Raw genomic sequence first — 25,280 nt, 5'->3', positions numbered from 1 at the left:
GTGCCCCGGCTATGTTATTTTATTCTGTTTAACTTAATCCTTGGTAGCCTTATGAAGTAGGTCTTTTCTATACACATACTGTGTATGCGTGTGTATATATATAAATCTATATTTCATAAAGGCAGGAGTTGGGTGCGAGAGAGGATATGTAACCTGCGTGGTGTCTGGCCTAACAGATGTTCAGTAAATGCTGCCCGCCCCCCCAAAACCGTTCTGATTTCTGCTGTAGGACGTCTTTATAAACATGGGATGCATTAGAATTCTTAAACTCCGCAGTCAGGAATAACCAGGTAATTTCTGAACTTCTAAAAATGCTTCTCTGTGCAGGACTTCCCCTCGGGGAATCTGTCATCGTAACACCATGTATCACAATATACTCTACACTAGAAGGGAGCCCTGTGTCTGGCCAGTGAGGAGCAGGTGTTCCCCATCTCCTTTACTTGTGGGGTCACCTCCTGCTCGGTCTGAGCAAGGCCGATGGGGTAGAACCCGTCCTGTTATTTTTGTTCCAGTCCTGGAGCGCTGGCGAATTGGTGTCAGGATTTGGCCAGAGCCTCCAGGCCTGCTCCATGGCTGCATGCTGGAATTCTTCCTGGCTTCCAGAACTCCTTCCCAAGGGGGTTCATTATATTGATTTAAAGCCATATATGTGATTGTTGAAAAAAAATAAATGTTTACAGATATTCAAGCGATTTCTGTGGGGAAATTAGCAATTTCTTCTTCTTTTTTCTTTTGTCATGAAACCATTTTTAAAAATTAACATATAATGTATTATTTGTTTCAGGGGTTCAGGTCTGTGATTCATCAGTCTTACCAATTAGCAGTTTCTGTCTCAGGTTCAAGAAAATCTTAATTTTCCCCCTCAGGCCCCTTGCAAATCAATAACAGAAGCCATACTTCTCTCGTTGTTTGCGGTTAATTAGCCCGTGCAGCACTCACAGTCATCCCGGAGGCATGACGGCACGCATTTTAGAAATGGGAAAACAGACACTCAGAGAGATTGGCACAGCTACCCCGGGGACGTAGCTTTCAAGGGGCCGGAAGCGTGGTCCCTGGACTTGAGACCACAGCGGACACCCTGAAGCCAGCTCTGTGGCCATTGCTCGTGGCTGCTGTCACAAATCATGGCCAATTTAGCAGCTTACCAACACAAACGTACGATTTGTCCTACCGTTCTGAGAGGTCAGCAGGGCCGTGTTCTTTTGCGGGCTCCAGGGCAGAATCAGTATCTTGCTTTTTCCCCAGCAAGAGCCCATCCCTTGGCTCCTGGGCTCTTCCTCGGTCTATATGGTCGGCTGTGTTGCCCACTGAGCTTTCCCCTACGTAGTCACACCTCCCCAGGCTCTGCCTCTGCCGGCTCCTGCACATCTGAGGACCCGCGTGTGCCACTGAGGCCACCCAGGTGATCCAGGATGACCTCCTTGTTTTAAGGCCAGTGAATTAGCAGCATTAATTCCATGCATGACCTCAGTTCCCTTTTGCTGGAGAGCCCACCATATTCTCAGCCGCAGGGATTACGATGGGGGGGTCACACTCTGCCCACCACATCTGTCTGTGACATTTCTGGTGGGGGGCTGAGTCAGAGGCAGGAAGAGGACACCCTTGCCACCCACCAGCACGGGAAGGCAGTTTCCAGCATGCTAGAGCAGGAGCAGGGGTGGCCCCGGTGGTCCTCGGACACAGGCCCTGGGGCCAGCTGGCTGGGCACCGCTCCCGGTGCCACGTCTCGTGAGCTCCATGTGTGTGCTCAAGAGGCACCCTCTCTGGGCGTCCCAGCCTTGCGGCACGATGGGCTCAGCTGTGCTGCCTCCTCGCCCGGCTGACTGGGCCTCCAGGAGGTCTCATCTCTAAGGCCCTAGGGCAGGTAGTGAGCTCCTGAGAGGGCCGGCTGCGGGAACATATTGCCGCAGGCTCAGTGAGGCCTTGGGCCTGTGAGGGCCTGGTGGGGTCAGTATGCAATGGTCACACATACACCTGCTGTCCTCTCCTTCTGGTCCCAGGGTCCTGGACCCTGTCCTTTGCTGGGGCCACAGGACGTATTCTAGATGGTGGCACCTCAGGTCAGAGCATTAATTGGTTTCCTCTGCTTCTGCCCCACTCTCCAGATCAGGGTGTCCCCTAGCGAGGTCCCTGCAGATGACTCCACCAGACGGGGGTTAATGCCCCACGCCTTTTCCAATCTAGATGCACAGGGTCTATGCAGGGACAGAGGAAAGGGAAGGCTCGGCTGGCAGACGTGGGACCTGGGAGGGTGGTAAGGGGGCTGGGTGAGAGGTGGGCTTCCCCACTGGGAGCAACACGTGCACTTTCTCTTCTTCCCTCTCGGCTCCCAGCGTCCTTGCTTCTCAGGGCATTCCTGACCCTCCTGGGTTGTGTGCAAAGCCTTTATGGAAGGACTTCTGAGACAGGCAGGCCACTGTGGAGCTGAGTTTCACACACAGCCCTGCTGGAAGGCTCCGGAAAACCAGCCAGCATGACCGAATCTGGTTCTTGTTCACTGGTTGATGATGTTTCTGTGAACATGGGGAGTCTTCCACAGTCCAATGAAAGGTTCTGAGTGCTCAAACACTGCGTGCGGTCAAGAAACAGGGCTTAACGCTGTTTACCCAGAATTATAGAGCTCTTGGCTGGCCCAGCCATGCTTCGAACTCGGGATTTTTGCCTCCATGTTGAAGATGGGTGCATCCACCAGGATCTTGGTGTAAACAAGAGAACATTTCTGCCTGACTCGTTTGGGCTAGCATGGATCTTTGGTCATGAGCAGAATCTCTGAACAGGGTTGTGGGGCCCCTGAACAGGAGCTTTGTCCCCCCTGCCCCTTGCCCCACAGAAGTACAGAAATGGTTTGAGGGGCCAGCAGGAGCCGGGTCCTGGTTCCCGACACCGCCAGATCTTGGGTCGCAGGGAACGGGGTAAGGAGGCACCATGCAGGCTGGATTGACTCCGGCCCACCTGCTTCCCTGTGACAGACACAAGATTTCAGGGCAGAGCCCAGCATGATCCTGGCTCCTGAGGAGGCCTGGAACCTGGGATCTGGCTTCTCACAGGGGGGCTGATTCTGCTTCCGTCCTAACCCTCATGGAAGGCTTCCTTGCCCAGCAAGGGTGCTCGAAGGTGCCAGGGGCCTCCCAGAACGGACGCTCCCCACGTGTATTTAGTCCTGGCCTGTGGCTGACTCCCAAGCAGGGCGCCTCCTGGCAGACCTCCAGTCTCCCTTCCTACTTCCCCGAAGAGAGGTTTCGAGGACAGCGCTCGTCTGCGGAGCATGGGGGATGAGCGCTGCGGGCCTGTTGCTCACGTCTTATTTGAATTTCACAAAAACAAGGAAAGTAAATGTGTGAGATGTTTTCTATTCAATTTCCAAGTGCTTTCTTGAAAGTGACTTCTGACAACTGTCTTTAAAAAGGAAATAGACGCAGTCTGAAAAGCACCCTGAAATCTCAGACTATAAAAATGACCTGATTTCCTCCGCTTTGCTGCTGGTTTAGAAGGACATAACAAGCTCTTTTTCCGTTGAGAGCTAGTGTGATCCTTGAGTTCACGTTGCTTACATCCCTGCTGGTCCCAAGGCTCAGTACGTATGGTTCCTAATAGCATCAATAACGAAAGCAGAGAAAGTTCTCCCAGAGTCCGAAGGTTTCAGCTGGAAAAAACCATCACTTCCGTGGGGGCCGTAATTTATCAGCTTTAATCCAGGGTAGCTATTTCTTGGGCTGTGTCTGTGAGGCCAGCTCTCTCTCCCCCTCTTCCGCATCCACACAAGCTCTGCGAACCATAAATCATGATTCACATCTCCGTACCAGCAGCAGCCACGGCCTCTCAGAAATCGTGGTGAGCATGCCTTTGTGTCCGATTCCCTCATTCAACATTTCCTTACTCCCTACTGCACGCCCTCTGCATCCACCACCTCAGGGCTGCCTCCCACCAGAGGGAGGATTGACCTGAAGGGGGTTGTGACCAGACACACAGGCGATGGGCTCCAGGGCCGAGCCAGTGGACGCACCGTGCTGGAGTGGGGGTCCCGCAGAGATCGGATTTTCAGTACCACTGGGTCCTTAGCCGTCAGAGTGTTTTGCATTTGGAAACAACATTCCGCACAGAGTTAACGCCTCGCTGGGCTGCTGGAGAGGCGCTGTTGGGCAAGGGGGCAAGAACCTCTCGTGGAGAGGACATGGCACATGTCCCAGGACTCTGGTGCCAGCACAGAGGCTCCGCGAGCAGCTGGGCGTCGCCCTTTTCTCTGGTGCAGGCGCTGCTTCCCCTTCCCAGTGCAATAGGCTTTGAGCGCGTATCTATTGTGGTGCTCTCTGCGAGGGACCCTGAGAGACGGGAAGCTGGGAACGCGCCATGCCTGCTCCCCAGGGACCGTACGCCACGAGGGCAGCTGCAGAGAGAGCTCGAGAGCGAGGGAGGCAGTGATGAGTGTCACATTTCGGATCTGAAGTCTGTAAAAGCGGATCTAGGAGTGAGGCAGGAAGGACTCAGGCTCACCGGGGGAGGGGGCTGTCCTGAGGGAGGTGGGGTCCTGCCTTTGTGAAGGATGGTCTGCTCCATTGTAGCAGGGGAGGACGTTTCATACACAGGGACATACATAGGCCAGCTGGTGTGTGTGAGTGTGTGTGTGTGTGTGTGTGTGTGTATGTGTATGTGGGGGGCAGGGTTATTTGTGAAACAGGAGCAAAAGCCAAGAGGGGGGAGATGAAGTCTGAAGACAGTGTGCGGGGAAGGCTGGGACGACAGGTTTTCTGGGGCGGGGGGGGGACACGAAGGGGGGGGGGCAGGGGTGCTGTGGGACAGGTATGGGGTTGACCAGAAAGGGGACTATACCTGCAGTGAAGAGTGGAGCTAACGTGTCAGGTGGGCACTTGTGAAGTGGAGACAAGGAGTGAGAAGAGGGTCTGGAGACCCCTTGGTCACTGCTGCCCATTTACTGACTCAGTGAACACCTGTCCAGTCCCCGCTTCGTGCCGTCCATGCTCGGTGTGGGAGATATTGGACCCCGTTGGCCTCCCTGTGTGCCACAGAGTTCCAGCCTGCTGTGGGGAGCAAGGACCAGGCCCCCTGGCTCCCAGCTGCTGTGTCTGCAGGTGCTGAGACGCAAGTGCACGCGGGCACACACGTGTGCAGACTCATCCAGGACCGGGCTTCGGCGGCACTGGCACATTTCTGAACCAGTGAGTGAGTGGAGAGTAGGAGGTCTGAGCTCAGGAAGAGGGGGCTCTGGGTGGGAGACAGTGAGAAACTCCCCCGGGGCTGGGGTGCAGGCAGTACTCGAGGAAATGCTGTGTCCGAGTCCAAGGTTCAGCCTAGAAGGTTTCCTGGGCTCCCTCCAGCCACCGTGGGCACAATGACCTGCGGTCCTGTGACAATCACCTGCTTGTTTGTGAATGTTATCATTGCAAGGTGACAGCCGCATCAAAAGCCTGTAATTCTCAAAAACAGTCCTTGAACATTTACTCATTCAGGCGGCGTCCGCTCTTCCCGCAGCTCATCTAATTCCAGCTTACTTTGTGTGTGCGTCTGTGTGTGTGCGTGCTTGTGTGTGTGTGTGTGTGTGTGTACAGTATTTTCAAGTGGTAGAAAGGATGAGCTGTGTGTCAGAGGGGAGGCAACAGGGAACAGGGACCAACCATTAACAGGCCATCCGAGGGGAGGTCGTGTAGGCGGGAAGCCTGAAAGGAAACTCCCCGCTGCCTGGTTTTGGAGGAGAACAGAGAGGGTGCAGAAAGGCCACACGTCACATGGCAAAGGCCTTGGTGTTGCTGGCTCAGAGGTCCAGGCTGTCAGGAAAGAGCCGTGCAAGGAGTTGCTGGTCGTGGGGACTGTGCCTCAGCGGTGAGCTCTGCCTCACAGGACCCTCCCTCCTCCTTAGTTTTCAGAAGAAACCATTTTCTCCAGCTTTGGTCTCCTCTGTCACCCCCAAGCCACGGGGACAGGCTTCTGGGAGGATTTGCGTCTGTGTCCTGATACACACGCAGGGCGGCTCTGGCTAACATTTGAGTGCGGCCTAAGGGAGTGCGGTGCCTGAGCGGAAAGACAGTTCCAGTTATGTTTAAAGCCACTCTTAAAGAATAAGTAAATGAACCGATAAAAGATATAACAAATAAGTCACTGTGGAAGCTTGGAAGCATTTTTCCAAAATTCCTTTACTTGTGAACACTTTGGACAGAGATGGAGGTGGTGACCCCGCCCCCTGGATCTGGGTTGGTTCTGGCCGGACAGGCAGTGGGGGTGGCCGTCTCATTTCTTGGTGCTGCTTTCAAGAAGCTGGTAACTGCTACTCCCCACTTCTTGGGATACGTAGCATGGGACCCCAGCCGACTGGGAGGCAGTCAAGCCGCCTTGTGCAGAGCCCACTCGGAGTGGATCCCTGACCCCCTGGCTCTGGGATGCAGCCCCTTGGAAGCAGGTACAGTTGAGTTGTCCCAACTGGGGCCACAGGGAGCAGAGCCAAGCTCCCCGGCTAAGCCCCTACTTGGCTGAAGAGGGAACAAAATAAGTACGTGTTAAGACACTAAGGTTTGGGCTAATTTGTCCTGCATCCACAGGTCACTAAATCTGATTTATGAGTAAGTTTTACACTGTAGAAGAACGTGTTAGGATCTAGACCTGTGGGTGCACTGTGGAGTTTTCAGATGTTTAATGGCTGGAGTGCAGGCTGGATGGCCTTGGGAGTCAGATGCAAACAGAGGTTAGCACCTTGTCTCCTTATCTGTGGAGAGAACTGTCTTCCACTTAACTTGTGAGCGTGAGGGTCCAGGTACAGAGTGTCGAGCGGTGCCCTCCACAGACAGCAACAACGTTGCTCTTCCTCCTCAACAATGTTGGTTCCTTCTTTCCCGCCCAAACCCCATTCCCCACCCCTAGGTGATCAGTGATTAATTGTTTTGGTTTGTTTTCGGAAGTGACCTAGATAGGTATCTTGGTGAGAGTCATTGTCTCAGAGAAGAGCAAGGGGAGGCCTAGTGCTCAGGCCTGGGAGAGAGCCGTCTTCCGTCGTTTGGACATTTTCCAGTAAACACTTTGCATGTACCACCTTTCAACAGAGGGTGCAGGAAGGGACTTTGGAGTGTGTGTCAGTGCTGGTTTCAAGCTCTCCCCCATCCTACCAGGGGGCGCCCACTCACCCATGAACGGCTGTGTGATGTGAACGCTGAGGGCCATACAAAGTGTGGCGGGAGTGATCTGATCTGTAAAGGTCAGGGTTGGGCTGGAATACAACTTCCCCCAAAGGATGATCTCAGGAATACCAGCGCCAGAGGGGAGAGGGCAGTTCCCAAGTCGACATGTCCTGTGTCCCTCATTTCTGCCAGACTTTTCAGAGCCTTGGAATCCAGTGGTGTATCATGTTCATGTTGACCCAGACTTCCACGATCAATGACTTGGAAGACTGGGAGCCTGATGGTCATCATTTGGGCAGCCCTAATCTCTAGGGTCTGAGATGGTATTAAATTAAAAAAAATTACAGACAGCATCAGGTTTATTTTTTTACCTTCTCTTTGTCCTTCTTCACAGCTCTCCTAATTGGCCTCGGGGGGCTCCTGCTCCCCCCTTTCCATGCTACCCAGGCAAGGGTGCTGCTTCCCCTGGCTTAGGGTTTCTCCTGTGCTGGGAGGACCCTAACCCTAACCCTGACCTCTCCCTCCACCAACCCCCCATCACACATTTATTCCCTTGCGCCTCTTTGCTTCAGAGCCTGGCTCTGCCCGCCGATTGCTCACCAAGACTTCAAAGAGGTCCTTCACCATTGCAGCGGGGAGACTCTGGAACCTCTGCACCTGCTCTGGCATCTGGGATCTGCCTGTGTGGAGCCACGGACGATCTGCAGCTGGAGGCTCACCTTTTCTTTCCTTGGACCCAGGGTTTGGGGATGCGTGAGTCTTTCTGTAAAGGGGCAGATAGTCCATATTTTCAGCTCTGCTGGCCATCTGGTCTCTGTTGCTGCCACATTTGTCCTGAGAGCCATAGTTTGCCTTCTTGGCTCTAGGATGTATCATGGGCCCCCTCGGAACACCCAAACATTCACCAAATTATTTTTCCTCCCAGCTATGGAGCTTAACTTATATTTTATTTCACCCAAGGATTAGAACCTGTGCCTGAACTTGAACCCTGAGGTATAAAGTTTTGACTCCTGGCTGGCTGTTGAGGGCCAGTGAGTGAACAAGGACAGGGAGGTTTGGATGTAGTATTCTAACGCTTTGGGAGACCGTGAGTGAGGGGTCAGTACCCTGACATGGGGGAGTCACCAAGCAATGGTTTCAGGTGATTTTCTTCTGGAAATTACAGATAGACTTTGATGGGCTCTGAAGGCAATTCCAGTGCCTGGCCTTCTGACGTGGACTCACAGCCTGGCTTCCCTCCGCCTCACCCCCCCTTCCGTGCGGATCCCTCCCTCCTCCCCCCCCCCCCCCCCGTGCGGCCCCCTCCCTCCGCCTCCCCCCCCCTTCCGTGGGGATCCCTCCCTCCTCCTCACCCCCCCTTCCGTGCGGATCCCTCCCTCAGCTGCTGCAGCTTGCCGGGCCTGGGGCTAACCTGCCCTACTTAATTCCCTCTTCCCAGACCAAATAGGAACCTGCCTGTTAGAAAAATGAATTGAAACTGGGACTATAATATTGAACTACTGAATTATTTTGTCGGACTCCAAAGCCTGATACAGGCACACCTGGTAACCATGGCCCTGGCTTTGTCCCGCTCCTCATTACCTTTGGAGTGAGCTGTCGCAGCATCCCTTCTTGCTCCAGGGATGCCTTCTCAGCTCTGGGAGCCTGTCACCCTCTGCATCCCTAGCTAGTGTCACACGTAAGGCAGGGTGGAAACCCACGGGGCACAAAGCTGTTTTGTTGCCCCGCTGGCCCTGCATGGACCTGGTTTGTCCCGAGGTGGCTCTTTAGCACATGTAAGTGTCCAACTGGTGGACATCGATAGATTGGACCCAAAGAATAACCATTGTTCCCAGAACCATGTCAAGACTGGGAAGGGTCTGAGTTTTTGCCCCGGTGGCAAGCTCACGAGTCAGTGTGGCACAGTTGGTGCAAGACGTAACACCCTGGCTCAGAGACGGAGGAGTTCGTCGAGTTCAGCAGAGTGGTTGCGCTTGCCTGCAAGTCTCGTGGGCCCTGGGGAGGTAGATCTGGAGGGACGGTGGATGCCTACTCACATGGTTGGTGTGTTCCAGCTGAGGAACTTGAGGTTCAGGGACCTGAATCTTTTAGTAATGGCAGTAAGCATGCCTGCTCTTTGCTCTGGAGGGAGAGATGACTTCTGCAGAGAATTTCTCAACCTAAGCTTCATGAGCATTTTGGGCCAGATGATTCTTTGTGGTTGGGGACTTTCCTATGCATCCCAGGATATTTACTTGGCAGCGTTCCTGGTGTCTACACGCCAGATCCCATTAGCATCCTCATCCCAATTATGACAAGCAAAAATGTCTCCAGACATTGCCAAATGTCCACTGAGGGGCAAAGTTTCCCCCGATGGAGGACCACTGCTCTGTAGTATGTACAAGCATGTACTCACTATTTAAATATCCCTGAGAGAAAGGGCATTCTTAGAATGAAGGGAAGTCAGTGTCTCTGATCATAAGCCAAGTAGCAACGTGAAAGACCTATGAAGAACTGTTTACCAACAACAGACTGGTGAATGCTGTGTTAGCTGGGTACGATAGGATGGCAGTGATCCTCGGCATCTGGTCTGTGGCCCAGACGTGGACTATAAGACACGCTCAGGAGCTGGATACGCTGTACGCAAGACATTTCTTTGCTACTATGGATGAAGGGAAAGTGATTTGGTAGCCTTTAATTTTTACATGTGATTAAGGCCCACTTGCTAGTACCCTACTGAGTTATTAAGGGCCAGTAAAATCTGGTGTTTAAATCAGAGAGGCATCAAATGACAGCATACCAAATGTTGAATCTCAACCATCTGCTGAGTATTGCCATCACAGAATTAATTTCTAGGATATAAGCATAAGTCTGAATTTTGTTAGAAATGTGACCATTGTTATTTTTTGGTGGTCAGGTTTTAAGTTTGATAGAACTGATTTTGTGATCCTCCTAGAAGTATACATTTCGTGATGTGAAATTCTTGCTCGCTTTCTGCTGACAACGGTAGAGCATAAGCGTGACCAGCGTGAGGTGCTGCTGACCACAGCCGCTGCAGTGAAGGTGGTTGGTGGCCCTGTAGCTGAACGTGATGATGCCTGCTTTGCATTTTATGATAACAAATGTAAATTTATAGCTCAACGGATTGGCAGAATTTTAACATATGAAAACCACTGGGAGATTTTAACTCCAAGATTTATCTATTATATGTGATTTTGAAAGTTGATATTCAAATATTGACAATACATATAAGTATTAGGATTTGCCCATACTGCTGACTGGATATGATGGTGGCCTCTGACTCATGTGCTGTTCAAGTATTCACAAGTTTGGGATCCAGCAATGGCCCTGATACAGTCATTTGACTAATTTCCTTCTAAAAGCCAAACATGAGTCAAACAGCAGATTTTGGCCAAACACTGAGTCTTCTACCTAGTTTCCTGATGGCTAATACAGGTTCTGTGAGAAGCCTGACTGGTCCACACAACTGAGCACCATGAATGGTCTCCTTCCGCAGGTGAAACGCTCAAGACAGTGGTGCATTCTTTCATGTTGCTCAATGTTTTTATTGACTACTCTTCTTCACTTTAATGCTAAAATACTATTTACTTAGATTTTTCCTTATTAATGTAGGTTTTATTCCATAATGCTTTTTATGAACCTGTCAGTGTGTAGTGTTGCCATTAACATTAATTATATATATATGTAGATATATGTAGATATATTTTTTCCCCTTAAAATCCAGTATGGAAACTTAAGGACACATGTATTTGCAGTTTAAATGGTGTTCCCTAATCTTCTCTTGACCACGGAATGCTGACATTTGGTCAGGTGTTTTTTCTTTTTTTGGTCAAGCATTTTTATCTGAATGTGTATGTGAGGGTGTTTTTGGATAAGATTAACATTTGAATAGGTAGACTGAATAAAACAGGTTGCCATCCCTAATGTGGGTGGCCCTTACCCAATCAACTGAGGGACTGAATAGCACGAAATGGTTGAACAAGAAGGAACTTTGCCTCCCTGACAGAGCTGGACATTAGTTTTCTCTTGCCCTGGGATTGAAATTTATACCATTGGCTTTCCTGGGTCTCCAGCTTGTTGACTACAGATGGTGGGACTTCTCAGCTTCCATAGTCATACAAACCAATTCTTTATAATAAATCAATCTCGTTCTGTCTCTTGCTCTTTTCTTTCATCTCTATCTCATGTTACTCTTTTATAAACAAATAACTGTATCATCTATATCTATATCTATATCTATATCTATATCTATATCTATATCTTCATTTGGTTCAGTTCCTCTGGAGAACTGTGACTCATAAAGGGACCATCTCAGGGAAATAGAAGTGAGAGAGTGAGAATGTCCTTTAGGGAAAGGAGAAACATCAACAAGGTTTCCTCACTATGTGGGTTACCACTGAGAAAGGCTGAACGTCAACCCGCTGGAGATTTGAAGAACCATGTTTCACATTTGTTTTACTGGAGAAATGACACTAGGACATTTATCCATGGATTTGCATCTCCCAAGGGTTGCCCTGGGACATGAATTTTCCTCACTTCCGAGCTATGTCTGCATGTAGCTCAGCACTTTCTGCAGCTCTGGGATGCAGAGAAGTCAAATGCTGAGTTGCTAGTGCTCTTAGCCTGGGAGCACCTGTAATGAGATGAGGAGCTGTCCAGCACTAGAGTGCTGAAGTTTCCTGGGCCAGGAGGATGTGGTGGGTTATCTGTTCAGGGGATCTATACTACCCAGGTTTCATAAAATTGCCTGGTTACTTTAAAATTGTACGCATACTTTTATAATACAATGGAAAGCTCTGTAAGGACATGGGGTTTAAAACATTTTGTTTATGGATGTGTCTCTGGTGCCTGACACATAAAAAACAATAAATTTTTATTGAATGAGTAAATGTAAAATCAGATGTTTGAGCTAACATTATTCTCTTATGAAACAAATAAGGCTTTTCTATGTGTTGCTCAGAAGAAATCTACTTCAACAGTTTGTTTGTCTCCAATTCTTTGTCCCTTGATTTCTTCCTGAAAAGGAAAAGGAGTGGGAAAGGTGGATCACAGGTTCTTGTGCTCACCTGGGGCAACTACTCTAAACCGTCTCCACCAGCAGGACTAGTGCTGAGCTCTGACAAGACAGTCTTTGCCTCCAGGCTTAGAATCTGAGGCGATGAGATACAGGACAGGAGGGGGTCATTGGAAAGGCCTAACCAAGGGTAATGGCGAACCACTCTCTTTATATATTAGAGTGACAAATGTTTGGATGCTCACCTTGCTATTTAACTTTTACAATCCAATTTTGTGATAATCAGCATCTGTAAAGTTTAATCAGAATATGAATTGGAGTGGCTTTTCCTTGTTTTCAATCTTCACTATTCTTTCTCCCTTGGGTCATAGATGGAAATCTTCCTGTGCACAGGCCAGTGGGATATGAATGCAGCCTTTCCCAAGAAAAGACTCTGGTAAGCTTAAAGGAGCTTATTAAATTAGTACATGGGGTATGATTTCATCCACATAATAAAATCTGCAGCTGCTTTTAAAGAAATGAAATTGTATTGCACATGGTGTTCAGTCTTCAGTCCCCCACACATAGGTGTTCTCTTCTAGAGATGCATGGCTCCCAGAGGGCCTTCTTCCAGGAGACAAATGAGCCTTCCTTCTTTTCATACTGTACATGTTGGCTCTTTACTAGTGGAGGTTGGAAGTCATAGATTTCATTACTACAGTGCACTGAGGGCCAGGGAAAAAATCCAATTTGCTGCTGCCTCAATGACTTTGTGTTTTAATCAAATGGATAAGAAAGAGTCATTAACTGATGCTCAGGCTGATTAAAATTCCAGTGAGAGGGAACAGAAATGAGATTGTGACCCAGCCTTAGAAGGTCACTCGCTTTCTGGTAGTCCTGAGCTGATAAAGTCTCACTTGTTGATTGTTACTAAGTTGTTCACTGAGTACCCATGGCAGTTGTGGACAATGGAGGTGACAGTCCTGACTGTCATTCCTGTGCCCAGGGGCACTGGCCATGAAGGATGGTGCCTGCCCTTCCTGGGATGATCCAGTGAGTGGACTGTATAAATCTCCTCCTATATGCTGATGAAAGCTTCCTTTTCCCTGTGCCCTTGAATCTTTATTTAAAATCACAGGAACTTTTAAAGACGTGGCCACAGTAGTGATTACCTGTATATCTCAGGGTCAGTGAAGGAGTGGAAGGGAGCAGCAAATGCATTTGAAAGCACTTTGAAAGCTATGAAGTGCTACTCAAATTTAGATGCCTGTTATTATTGTTGTTATTATTATTATTATTATTTTTATCCCTACCATTACTATGGTTACTGCCACGGCCACTGCCACAGTCTACTAAGATTGCATAAACTTCCACATGGCTCGTCTGCTAGACAGGCAGAGATCAGAGGGGGAGCTGATGAATGGAAACCTTTCCTATGGCAGAATTTTTCTCCCTGATTTACACGCAACTATCTCTGGGTAGCCCCATGGCCCCAGGAGAATTCATCCATAGAAGGAGATGGATTCCTGAACCATTTCACCAGTGCCTCCACGAGGAGCAGGTTGGTGGCCTTCCACTGCTGGTGGCCTTCATTCACTCATGCCTTCTTTCCTCGTCCCTTCAATAGTGGGCGGCTCATTCATGCCAGCCACCGTTCTTCCTGATGTTCGCAATTCCCTTTTTCCAAGGGGGGGACAAGGAGGAGTACCCATTCTTTAGTGTAGTGAGAATCTCCAAGGGCTGGTGAGATTGGCCACACTCACAGGGCGGTCACTGAGCCACCTGTGCAGGCCGGGAAGTGGGACAGACTTGGGGAGGTGTGGGGGGAGGGCAGACAATCTTTAGGGAGTAATCAGGAAATGCATGACTAAATCAAGATCTGAAACAGTTTGCAGAGAACACAGACAGGTTTTAGAAAGTAAAATAGAAATGAAGGATAGATAATGGTCGGGCAAAATGCAGACTAGACCCAGAGGCCGAGGTCAGCAGGAAAACCAAAGTAGAGACATACAGGGTGTAGTGTCCCACAGATTTGCTGCCACTGAATAAAGAGCTGGGCTTGACTGTGGAAGACAGTATGGGGGTCCCTCAGAAGCTCAGCGCCCTTGGCCCATTTGCCATCAAGGTGGAGGCTCAGTTTGCTATGTATCTTCTCTGGTTCCAGAGTCTGAGTTCAGAACTGTGCTAGCCATCTCGCAAAGAAATCACTTTGCTCTTGGGGATGTAGCTGACCAGGAGGATGTCGTTGGCCTGTCTTCCTCTGGGTCTGTCTTGCTGTTTAGTCTCCCAAGCAACCTCCTAAGATCAGAAGGGTGGCTCCCAGGACTGACTCAGCCATGCTGAGTGTGGCTCCATCTTTCAGAGATAGACTCATGTTAGCCAAGCTAGCAAGACTGATCTGTGGAACCAGCAGGCTGCTTTGTTGAATTTACAGTGAAACTCTGGCTTGGCAGGTACACGGTATGGGTGGTTTGAAGTTGAGGTCAGCATACGTTTTATCCACAGGCAGTGGAATCCAAAGCCGGTTGGCTGAGTGGTTTAATGGTGCCAGGCTTAGCCTCATTTTACACCGGGAGTCCCTCACCACTGAAAGGGAGGCCAGACAACCTGCCAGGGCCTTTCACTGATATGGGCCAGCTTCTCTCTGGGTCGTTTTCCTACCTGCCTTCCGACTGGCATGCTGCAGTCCTTCTCACACCTGCTCATGTGCGCACAGGTGGGTCTAGGAGGCCCAGAGCCTGGGAGCTTCAGCTCTTCAGGGTGATTCCAGCCTCTCTGCTCTGTTCACCGCAGGCATTACAGGCCTCATGGTAAGACCCCACAGGCCTCTCTAAATTCTCAGTTATTGGCGGACATGTCTGTTAAAATGAGGATCTCTTAGCACAAGTGCACCTGTCTTGAGGTTGAGGAAATAGGGAAAGGTGACTATTGAAACAGCACGTGGCATCAAAATGCCTTTGTGCATGTGTTGCTTCTTCATTGACAGATTTCCTTTCTGAGGTTGATGCCACGGTGAGTTCAAGCCCTCCCGTGCGGTGCTGTCTGAAAATAATCATGAGTGTTGCTAGTGCATTCATGGGTGCCTTGATGTGTCAGGGCTGGAGAGCACAGGAATGGCAGCAGAACAGAGCATAGTGGTTCAGTGGGGGGGTGGAGGCCTTGCAGGAGGCAGCTCTGGGGGCTTCTCCCTGGTCCTGGCTCAGGCCAGGGGACAGAGGAGCACAGGGCCCAGGAGTGGCTGTCAGGTGAGCCCATGTGACAGGCTTAGCCTGGAGGAAGTTGACTGGGCTGGCACTTCTCAGATGTGTTCAGATGTTTGCCTTTTGTGATTAAAAACCCATTTTAGTTTTTTGTTTCTATCCTGCCATCCAGTAGATGAGGTAATCTGACTTTAAGGGGATGTATTTCTACCCTCCTCTGATGCCCTCATAGAGCTCCTTTCATTTTCAATTTAAAAAAGTGGTTCACACACACACTTTTCCCCGCCTTCTGAATTGTCCGTCATGCAAAGGAAATTTGCTCACTGTGCTCCAAGGAGGTGCCTATATTCAGTATCCCCAGGGATGTTTCTGGAGAGTGGCCTCAACTGACACCCGTGGTCCTCATTACTATTAATTCCAGCATCTCTGATAGGTTGTTTCACATCTGGAGCATTTGCTGTCCACAGCAGAGGTGAAAGGGTATACGGTTCCCCTCCCCAGAGTATGTTACAAAGGTGGGACACCACTGCGCTTTGTTTTGTATTGTTTGACTTTCAGAGTTCAGGGTTTCTCTTTTAATCATTTGTACCTACCTGCCCTGTAAACATTTTAGTGAGCACACGCCTTTTCTTTTAATCATTTTAATCATTCTTTTCTTTTAATCATTTTAATCATTCTTTTCTTTTAATCTTTTTTTTTTCAACTTAACAAAAATCAGTTTCCTCTTCACCCATCTTCCCCTCCCCAACATATGAAACAAAACCCAGTAACAGCCATTGTCTTTGCCAATATCAGGAGGAGTGATGGAACCACTGTTACTGGGGTGGGGGTGGGGCTAGTTCTCAACCAGCTTCACTGCTTCTGAAATTTCAGTAGAAATTACATCTTAGAGTAGCTTTTGACATATACCAAAAGGTCTGAGGGAGCACATCTCTTTTTATTTTCATTTCTATAGTGGTGAATCATGATATAGTCAAGAAGATCTATAACATGGCTTTTTTGAACATTGTGATCATAGGAGTAAAAACTCTTTTCACTCTTTTACTTTTGATGTAAAAACATCAGAATATCATAGTAGCTATACTTAACCTTCAGAGTGCTCTGAACATCCGTTTTCATTAGCACAGCAAATTATGTTTATTTTGTGGAGAACCACAACAATTAACTTATTTGGTCAAAGAATCCCTATCATGGATTGACCAGACATAAATATTTTATTACCTCTGGTGTTTACTACAAGGGAACACTTCAGGTAGCTAAGTTCTATTTCCATTTGCATTCTATCTTTTCATTGATGGTTTTGGAAAGATTTTGGAAAGTATCAGCAGTGTTAATGCATGAAAAACATGTTTCTTTCTGAATCCGACACACTGGTATGAAATTTAAGAGTTCAAGCTCAGACATAAGAATATAGTAATTACAATGCTCCCCCATGCCACCCTTGCTTTCCCCCTCTTCCTCCTGCCCTGCATTGTTGGAGGAGTTCGGAGATGCTCCTTCCCAGCTCCTTCTCCTGGCTTTCAGGAGATCCACGATCTCGAAGTACCTCTCTCACCACATGTGGTTCCTCCGCAGGATTATGACAGCTCACTAATTCACAATGTTCTTGCCAAAATCCTTAGCTTGTAGCTCAAGGTCACCTATGCTACCACCTGCCTGGTCTCTGAACTTCCTCACACACCTGGGGGTGTCCTCATCCACCCGGGGGCCTTGGCCAGCACCTGGATACTCACTTCCAGTCCCCTTCAATCTGGTGTGAATCCTATTGATTCCCTGGGAGCCATCCAGTGCCTTCTGTACGTCCCAACGATGCCGCACTATATAGAGTACAGCAGCTCATCCTCCGTGGCATCCCCATGACGATTTTGTTGTATTTTCTCACTTTCCTACCACATGTCTCTATCCACATATATGTACCCATATCTACATCTGTATCTTTCCCTACATATGTGTTGTGTGTATGTGGTATAGTATATGCACGTGGCAACTTTTCAAAGTTTTTGAGCTCAAAGCTCAAAGCTACTGGATGCTCATGGCCTTATGCTATGAACCGAACTGTGTTCTCCCCAAATTCATATGTTGGAGCCTTAATCACCATTGTCACTGCATTTGGAGTTAGGGCTTTTAGGACTCAATCAAGTTTAAATGAGGTCATAAGGGTGGGAGTCCTAATCCAGTAAAATTGGTGGCCTTATAAGAAGAGTAGGAGGGATGCCTGGGTGACTCAGTCGGTTACCGACTCCTGGTTTCAGCTCAGGTTATCATCTCAGGGTTGTTGGATCGAGCTCTGAGCTCAGGAGATAGCCTGCTTAAGATTCTCTCCCTCTCCCTCCCTCTGCCCTCGCCCCCCCGCCCGCTCTCTCTCTAAAATAATAAATAAATCTTTTTTTTTTTTTAAAAGGAAGAGAGCTGTACCAGCTTGCATTCCCATGAGCAGTGTAAGAAGGTTCCCCTTTCTCCACATCCTCACCAACATTTGTTGTTTCCTGTTTTGTTAATTTTGGCCATTCTATTTGGTGTAAGGTGGCATCTCATTGTGGTTTTGATTTGTATTTCCCTGAGGGCTAGTGACCCAGTCCTCATCACAACACATGCCCTCCTTAACACCCACCACCCTGTTACCCCTCCCACCACCACCCTCCCCTCTGAAACCTCCAGATTGTTTCCCGGGGTCTGTAGTCTCTCATGGTTCATCTGCCTCTCTGGTTTCTCCCCTTCAGATTTCCCCCTCTTCCCCTGTGGTCCTCTATGCTATTACTTATGTTCCACATATGAGTGGAACCATATGATAATTGTCTTTCTCTGACTGACTTATTTCACTTAGCATAATCCCCTCCAGTTTCATCCATGTTGATACAAAAGTTGGGTGTTCATCCTTTCTGATGGCTGAAGAATACTCCATTGTATGTATGAACCACATCTCTATCCATTCGTCTGTTGAGGAACATCTCGGCTCTTCCACAGCTTGGCTATGGTGGACATTGCCTGAACACTGCATCAAAAGCTAATGATGTACTACTATACAATGGCTAACTGAACATAATAGAAAAAATTAAAGGAAAATTAAAAAAGAAAAAGAAGGGTAGGAGGGAGGTCTCCCCACACCCACACACCAAGGAAAGACCATGTAAGGACACAACAGGGAGGTGCCATCTGTAAGCCAACAAGAGATCCCTGGCCACCCCCCATAGCCAGCACACTGATCTCAGACTCCCAGCCTCCGGAAATATGAGAAGTAAATTTCTGTTGTTCTGTGTGGTATTTGTTATGGTTGCCCGAGCTGACTAATACACTCTCTGTGGTAAAATCATTCAACATTCATTCAACAAGTGAGGGCTCTGTGCGCTTGGTTGGGGGGGGAAGGCATTTATTCCCGCAATTAGATTTTAGAAACTACAATAGTGCTGAGCTCCAGTTTCTGAATTTCCCATCTATGTTTCTTTCCTGTGGATGGGTTTAACCTGTAACCATCATGGGCTCACGAATTGCTCAGAATCTCAAGGTCTGTGATGAAGCTGTGACGGTAATTCAAAGGATTTGCTTTTCTGCTCTGGCTTTATCCATCTGATTACATTGTAACCAATATTTGCTGCTGTCTCTGTGGACAAAATTTGTTCATAAACTACAAAGAAATTGCACAGCCATGGAAGAAATCGACTTGTTAAATGGGCCATGTTTTTTCTCCCTAAGCAACACAGAACCTGTAAAACATTCTGTTGTGCTGAGAAAAAAAAAAGAAAAGAAAAGGAAAGAAAGGAATAGGGGAAGGGGACTTTAGACACTGAAGAAACGTTCTTAGAAGCTAAGTTCCCAGACCATTCATAGGACATCCTCCTCTGCACAGGGCTTATTTTAATAGAGGGCGTGATCCTGTAAGGCTCTCCCACTTGTTTTTCAAGCATGTATTGGTGAAGAGAAACAGCTCATCAGCAAAGGCACATGCACGAATCCATTGGAATTGATCTCTTCTGAAGGCAGATAAGCTGGCGGCCAGCAGAGACCCGTAGCCAGGGTGGACGTCATGCCTGGGGTATGCTGCTTCCCTGTGGGGCTGAGCCTCCCCTCTGCGCTGAAGAGATAGACATAGGTGCTTGCCTCTGTGTCATCAGATGAAAGGGGAATGCAAATTGCTCCACAGTTGTTTAGGGAAATCAAGTGGCCATTATCGTGCGCTGAGGAGTGGGCCACGCATGGGGGTCTCCACCCGGAGGGCGCTGGTGTCCTGTACAAATGGCAATAGTACTATAAGCTTGTAAACCTCTCTGCTGTCAGTGCCCTGAACCCTCGTAAGCATGTCCTTCTACTGATCTCATCCATCTCAGGAAATGCCATCTGCACCAGTGCCACCATCTGCCATAGGGAACCCATGGATTCTGGGTAACTAAAGGAAAGTACATACCAGCTTCAGAATTAGAATATTGCATTTTTGTCTATTGGGACTCCATAGGAGCTGGGAAAGTTGTCATCTCTGGTTTGGCTCAGAAAAGAACATTCTGAAATTCTGAATAAAGAGAGAGAACCCCCCCTTCCACTGTTGCAGCATGTCACAATCCCTTCCACGGCCATTGCTTCCCAGGGTCACAGCAACCTGCCTCTGATAGCACCAGGTCCCGGAGACTCAAGGAGATGGCAGAAGACCCGGCTGGTTTCCTGGAACCTTCCGTCTTCATCATGAGGTGTTTGCTCTGGTGTTGTCTTGGTCTTTGTTACTCTCTGCCCATGTGCACCGTGCGTTCCTGGCATGATCGAACATTTCTGCACAGATGCAGCTGCTCACCGTCCACCGCATGGCTGGCGTCTGCTGACTGGAAATGTATCATTGCTTAGATAATGAATGATGTTTAGGGGCACAGTGAGGGCTAAGATATTCTTGGATAAAAGTGAATGCAGGTTATTGACTGGATGGAAAAGGAAATCTATCAGCCTGGAAGGAAAATGAGAAACGAGCACAGCTTTAATCCAGACACACACACACACACACACACATGCACGCACACCCGCACGCACACAGCCTCACTGGAGTCTGGGACAGTTGTGCCATTTCGCCTGAAGGACAGTTACCGACATCTCTGTCCATATTGCTGCGTCTGAGTGATTGGGGGCTGTTGGTGGTGCTGAGGCCCTGGAGAGGCATGTAGGGGTGCCATCCCAGGGGCTCCTCAGACGTCCCTCTTGCTTGGATCGTCCTCTCAGCCTGTGTGTGGAGAGCTCCAGAGATGAGAGGGTCGTTTCTCTGGGCTTCACTGGGTCTTCCGTCTCAGGCATCCGCTTTCTCCCAGAGCCCCCTAAAATACCTGACAGGCACCGCCCTCTCAAGAGGAGGAATCACGGAATCTGGCATAGAGTGAGCTTCTGAGCCTGGCAAGGAAAAGATAGACCCAGCTCCTCAGCGAGCCTCTGTATCCCTCCACCCCACTCAGGACGTTGGAATTAAGAGCTGCTCACAGTCCCTCCAACCAGCAGAATCAACTCTGAGATCGTCCCGGTAAAACACAATATAATTCAAATGGTTTTTGAATGTACGCAGGGCTTTCCTTTCCTCTGAAGTTATTTCTTTCAGGCAGAAAATGATTTTGTTAGCATCTGGAGAAAGAGCCGATGGAAGTGGCTGGATTAAACCCCTCTGTGTAAGCAAAATAATTTACAGCAACACTGGAATTCCCGTATTCTTTCTCCGAATACGGGAGGAATAAATCACGAGGTTGTAAATTTGGAACAGTGACAGGAGAGCTGTGACTCCACTACTGCTGGCATTGTCATTTCGGGGCTCCCGGACAGGAGCGGCTGAGGCCGGGGGAGGCCTGCGCCGGGCCTTCTGGTCTGGGCGGTGGGCCTCCTGCGTGGGTGACAGGATATTTTCGCCAGGCTCCCAATCAAGAGCCGTGAGTCAAGGTGCGAGGGCTAGCCTGGCGTTTCCTCGAGTTCCACCATGGGTTTCCAACTACGGGTCACAGTCAGAGGGGAACAGAATCCGAGAGAGACAGGCTTGAGTTCTATAGACCCGCCAAGGGGCTCTCCACAGAGCGGTCACCTTTTATTTAAGAAAGTGGCTGCCCACGTCGCCGAAGCAGGGCGAGCCCATAAGGATGGTGGCTGAGAGCCCCAGCACGCCGCAGCACTAGCCGTTTTCATGCCATTTGATTAAGCACAATCCCTCCCGGGGGTGCAGGTCGTGGTAGTTCTGGTCAGCCAAAGTGCTCTGGGTGATTTCATCATTTGGAATTGGACTGTACCTTGTCTCTTTATAAGATTTTCTTGTTTGTTTGTGTGTTTGTTTGTTTTTAAGTACATAGCAGGTCAGGGTGTTTTGTTCTGTTTTGTTTTGGAAATGGCATCCAAAGCAATGGGCAGTGGGAAGGAGCGGCTGGTAATGAGCTGTCTGTCGGGGAAGTGCCCGGGTTGAGAATCTGGCTGCAGTAGGGGCAGGGAGCACCACTGGATGCTCCCACCATGTTGCAGAAGGCACTCTCTATGGATACCTGCTGGGACACAGAATAGCCACAGGCCAAATTGTCTTTCTTCTTTGGCACCATGAGGTCACTGCATAAGTTCATCTGAGCCCAGATGTCACTCACCTGGGGAGGAAAGGGATGTGGGTGGAATGAAGTGGGTGAGGTGGCCTACACAGGGGCTCAGAACAGAGTGTAAAGTCAGTGGAAATCCATGATGGAGCTAGAACCAGCCATTTTTGAGCTTCCAAGTTTGTGACCACAAATTTTGAACTTAACACGTTATAAATTGATACACAACTACTTTATTTACCATTGGACAAACTTTTCTTTCTTTTTTTTTTTTTTAGATTTTATTTATTTATTTGACAGAGAAAGAGATCCCAAGTAGGCAGAGAGGCAGGCAGGGGAGTTGGGGGAGAGCAGGCTCCTTGCTGAGCAGGGAGCCTGATGCGGGGCTCGATTCCAGGACCCTGAGACCATGACCTGAGCTGAAGGCAGAGGCTTAACCCACTGAGCCACCCAGGCGCCCCTGGACAAACTTTTCAATAGACCCTAGAGTCTTCCAGTTGGGTCTTGCAGGAGAATTCTCAATTAGTCTGATTTAGGGTACATTTTACCTCAAGTGTGCTCACTGTGGACAGTGGTGCTCAGCTTAAGGTAAAGCAAACAGGCAGAGGGGAAGTGTCTGAAACCGGCTTTCAGGGGCTGTGCAGCCCTAACCAAGCTGTAGAAACAGTCTGCAGCGTTCAAGCCAGATGTCTCAGGTACCAAAGGGCTTTGGCTGTGGAGAGTGGGGACGACCACGAGTCTTCTGGAAGCAGCCCTGCAGGCTTGACAGATGCCAGCTCTGCATTCAGGGACGCACCAACCACAGGGCCCCATCCTTCTTGATTGAAGACAGTGGCCTTGTCTCCTGCCAGCTTCCCCCCTTCCTAGGGATGCTCCACCTGCTTCCCTTAGACGTCATGGGTCCCATTCACATGCCTGGGGACATTAGCCAAGCCCTCCCCTTGGCTGCCAGCTGGGCTGAGTTCTGGGGGATTCTCCAGGCTCCCCTGCTCTTCCTCATTGCCTCGGACCTATCTTCTCCCCCTTTTCTGGCTTGCATGGCCCTGACTGGTGTCAGAGTGCTGACCTCCCATCCATTCTGTTCCTTTGCAGCCTGAACACTGGTTCTGAGAATAGTCCTGGCTCAGGGCCTGGAAAAAAAAAATCACCTAATCAGAACCCAAACAGAACAACTCACAAGATTGCTTAGTGAGCATAAAATTGGAGCTGAGAGAGCTGGATATTCTTAAGAGATGTCTCCAATGTGCTGTGGTAGCAAGATACAGTGCCCTTTCCAACTCTGGGGTTATTTGCAGAACAAGCCTGGGAGGGGATCTCCAAAATTGGGGCATCCATCCTCTCTAACAGGGCCAGAAGAGTGTGAATGCACACCTCCCTCTCCTGCCTCCCTTTACAACATTCCGGCATTCACCGTGGGGCCGTGGCAGTTATGGAGCTCAAATTGCAGGTTCGGGACCTCACCGCACCCCCTTGGGGTGACATCTTGAGGAGGAGTCTTAATCTCATCAGTGATGCATTCATAGGTCTTGTCACCCAAGGATTGCTTCTGCCAAGATTTTTGCTGATGAGTGAATCTGATCCCCAGTGTCAAGTCCTGGATTTCAGTGGAAAGTGACACTTGCTGACCCATGTTCACAACCTGGAGGGGGCAGGTGGTCTGTTCCCCTTGGGATCACGGGCTGTGCCCCTGCCCTGTTAGCTCCCAAGACAAGTGTGGCTTCCTCAGAGAGGTGGTCCCTGAGTCTTCTGACCAGGAAGGACCTTCTGAAATTGACCTACACAGCACTGTCCCCTGCCCCCCATGAGAGTGCTCAACAGTGGTAATTTTGAACACATTCAGGATTTTATTGGGTTAATGTGTGCATTAGTCTCCTAGGGCTGTTGTAACAAAGTACCACAAATTGTATGGCTTAGAACAACAGAACTATACTGTTTCATGATTACGGAGGCCCAAAGTCTGAGATCAAGATGGCAGCAGGGCTGTGTTCCCTCTGAAGGCAGCAGGGAAGGGTCTGGTCCAGGCCTCTCTCCTGGCTTCCAGTGGCTTTGAGACTTCCTTGGCCTGTAGCTGCATCACTCCGTCCTCTTCCCAGGGCACTCCACCTTGTTACTCTGTGTGTTTGTCTGTCTGTGTCCAAATCTCCCATTTTATAAGGTCACCTGTCATAGTGAATTAGGGCCCAACCTAATGGGTTTATCTTGTTATTTATCTCACAGAGATCCTATTTCCAAATCAGGTCACATTCTGAGGTATTGGGCGTTAGGATGTCAACATGGGAATGTTTAGGGGACAGGAGTCTGCCAACAGTGTGTTGCCTCCCTGAAGGCAGGAACTTGTTTGTTGTTACTTTCAGGGAATCCTCTGAGCCTAGCGTCCTGTCTGGCTCAGAGGGAGTGCCTAATACCTATTGCTGAATGTATGAATAAAAGAAAGAATGAATGAAAGCTGATTCTCTACGACCACCCCCATCCCCCCAGGCACATGTGGTAACCTTTAAGCAATACCTGCTCTCAGGTACCTTGAGACAGTCCCACCCACACAGGAATCAGGGAGATCACCCAACTTATCCTGCCTTTCTTTTCCTGCCTCTATGTTTGAGAATCTGAGCTTGTGGGAAAACGCAGTGAATTTGCTCTCCTCTCCCCTGGATTAATGAATAGTAGAGAGAAGTGGAACAGTACGAAGAGTTTGGTCCTGGTAAAGGGTAGGCTTGGCAGATTTAGCAAATAAAAATGTGAGTGCCCTGTTAAATGTGAGTTTCCCAAAGATTGCATAGGACCTACATCTACCAAAAACATTCATTGTCTATCTGAAATCCAAACTTAACGTGTGTTCAGCACCTTGTGTTCAGTCTGGCAACCCTGCTGTGGTTGCTATCTAGGTGGTGCACTAGATTTTTAAAAATTGCAGGAGATGTTTCTGGTGATCAGAGTGGGAGGTTGGAGGAAGAGGACTCTGAGTGAGGAGAGGCAAGGAGAGCCGATCTCCAGGTTGATCTGCTGTGACAGTTTTTTGCCATATCCAGCCTATCCTTGTTAGGTACAAACAGCTCTGGAAACTTTCTCATTCACTCATTCCTCCCCTCCCCCCCCAACCTTATCTCATTTCTTCTCTTTCTGGCACTTCCTTGTTTCTGCTACGGTGATGGTCTTTCTTAGATAGGAAGTACCTATGTAGGGCTTATGCTGAGTACTGCCTGAATGGTTATAGGGTTTTCTGCTCCAGTCTGTTGGCAGGTAACTGGCCTAACATCAGAGGCCCAGGACTCACTTGTGACTTCCAGGGCATATCCCCATGGGGGCTGACCTCTCACTGTTGGTGAAAAACTGCAAATTCTCCAGACTCAAGGCTCATCTGGGTCTGAATATCCTCTCTGTCTCTTCCTAGCTAGGTGACTCAGCCTATTGGAATTCTCATTTACAAAATAGCCATAGCAACAGACAA

The sequence above is a fragment of the Enhydra lutris genome, unplaced genomic scaffold (assembly GCF_002288905.1).
Source record: "Enhydra lutris kenyoni isolate GAN:26980312 unplaced genomic scaffold, ASM228890v2 scaffoldscaffold32, whole genome shotgun sequence".
NCBI classification, from domain to species: Eukaryota; Metazoa; Chordata; class Mammalia; order Carnivora; family Mustelidae; genus Enhydra; species Enhydra lutris.
The sequence above is the reverse complement of the archived record's forward strand: the minus strand, read 5'-3'. Positions refer to the sequence as shown.